A 2,500-nucleotide genomic window follows, 5' to 3' on the forward strand; every position below is an offset into this window, starting at 1 on the left:
CACGTGAAATTCCAAGGTTTCACGTGGAAAACTCAAGTTTCCACGTGAAATAGCCCAGGTTTCACGTGGAAAGGAAGGAAATCTCAACATTCCACGTGAAATTGGCCAAGTTCCACGTGAAAAGCTTGGAAAACTCAGGATTCCACGTGAAATTCCAAGGTTTCACGTGGAAAACTCAAGTTTCCAAGTGAAATAGCCCAGGTTTCACGTGGAAAGGAAGGAAATCTCAACATTCCACGTGAAATTGGCCAAGTTCCACGTGAAAAGCTTGGAAAACTCAGGATTCCACGTGAAATTCCAAGGTTTCACGTGGAAAACTCAAGTTTCCACGTGAAGTAGCCCAGGTTTCACGTGGAAAGGAAGGAAATCTCAACATTCCACGTGAAATTGGCCAAGTTCCACGTGAAAAGCTTGGAAAACTCAGGATTCCACGTGAAATTCCAAGGTTTCACGTGGAAAACTCAAGTTTCCACGTGAAATAGCCCAGGTTTCACGTGGAAAGGAAGGAAATCTCAACATTCCACGTGAAAAACTCAAGTTTCCACGTGAAAAGCTTGGAAATCTCAAGATTCCACGTGAAATTCCAAGGTTTCACGTGGAAAACTCAAGTTTCCACGTGAAATAGCCTAGGTTTCACGGGGAAAGGAAGGAAATCTCAACATTCCACGTGAAATTGACCAAGTTCCACGTGAAAAGCTTGGAAAACTAAGGATTCCACGTGAAATTCCAAGGTTTCACGTGGAAAACTCAAGTTTCCACGTGAAATAGCCCAGGTTTCACGTGGAAAGGAAGGAAATCTCAACATTCCACGTGAAATTGGCCAAGTTCCACGTGAAAAGCTTGGAAAACTCAGGATTCCACGTGAAATTCCAAGGTTTCACGTGGAAAACTCAAGTTTCCACGTGAAATAGCCCAGGTTTCACGTGGAAAGGAAGGAAATCTCAACATTCCACGTGAAATTGGCCAAGTTCCACGTGAAAAGCTTGGAAAACTCAGGATTCCACGTGAAATTCCAAGGTTTCACGTGGAAAACTCAAGTTTCCACGTGAAGTAGCCCAGGTTTCACGTGGAAAGGAAGGAAATCTCAACATTCCACGTGAAAAACTCAAGTTTCCACGTGAAAAGCTTGGAAATCTCAGAATTCCACGTGAAATTCCAAGGTTTCACGTGGAAAACTCCAGTTTCCACGTGAAATAGCCCAGGTTTCACGTGGAAAGGAAGGAAATCTCAACATTCCACGTGAAAAACTCAAGTTTCCACGTGAAAAGCTTGGAAATCTCAGGATTCCACGTGAAATTCCAAGGTTTCACATGGAAAACTCAAGTTTCCACGTGAAATAGCCCAGGTTTCACGTGGAAAGGAAGGAAATCTCAACATTCCACGTGAAATTGGCCAAGTTCCACGTGAAAAGCTTGGAAAACTCAGGATTCCACGTGAAATTCCAAGGTTTCACGTGGAAAACTCAAGTTTCCACGTGAAGTAGCCCAGGTTTCACGTGGAAAGGAAGGAAATCTCAACATTCCACGTGAAAAACTCAAGTTTCCACGTGAAAAGCTTGGAAATCTCAGAATTCCACGTGAAATTCCAAGGTTTCACGTGGAAAACTCCAGTTTCCACGTGAAATAGCCCAGGTTTCACGTGGAAAGGAAGGAAATCTCAACATTCCACGTGAAAAACTCAAGTTTCCACGTGAAAAGCTTGGAAATCTCAGAATTCCACGTGAAATTCCAAGGTTTCACGTGGAAAACTCAAGTTTCCACGTGAAATAGCCCAGGTTTCACGTGGAAAGGAAGGAAATCTCAACATTCCACGTGAAATTGGCCAAGTTCCACGTGAAAAGCGTGGAAAACTCAGGATTCCACGTGAAATTCCAAGGTTTCACGTGGAAAACTCAAGTTTCCACGTGAAGTAGCCCAGGTTTCACGTGGAAAGGAAGGAAATCTCAACATTCCACGTGAAATTGGCCAAGTTCCACGTGAAAAGCTTGGAAAACTCAGGATTCCACGTGAAATTCCAAGGTTTCACGTGGAAAACTCAAGTTTCCACGTGAAATAGCCCAGGTTTCACGTGGAAAGGAAGGAAATCTCAACATTCCACGTGAAAAACTCAAGTTTCCACATGAAAAGCTTGGAAATCTCAGGATTTCACGTGAAATTCCAAGGTTTCACGTGGAAAACTCAAGTTTCCACGTGAAATAGCCCAGGTTTCACGTGGAAAGGAAGGAAATCTCAACATTCCACGTGAAATTGGCCAAGTTCCACGTGAAAAGCTTGGGAAACTCAGGATTCCACGTGAAATTCCAAGGTTTCACGTGGAAAACTCAAGTTTCCACGTGAAATAGCCCAGGTTTCACGTGGAAAGGAAGGAAATCTCAACATTCCACGTGAAATTGGCCAAGTTCCACGTGAAAAGCTTGGAAAACTCAGGATTCCACGTGAAATTCCAAGGTTTCACGTGGAAAACTCAAGTTTCCACGTGAAATAGCCCAGGTTTCACGTGG

The sequence above is a fragment of the Lotus japonicus genome, chromosome 2, assembly GCF_012489685.1.
Source record: "Lotus japonicus ecotype B-129 chromosome 2, LjGifu_v1.2".
Classification (NCBI taxonomy): Eukaryota; Viridiplantae; Streptophyta; class Magnoliopsida; order Fabales; family Fabaceae; genus Lotus; species Lotus japonicus.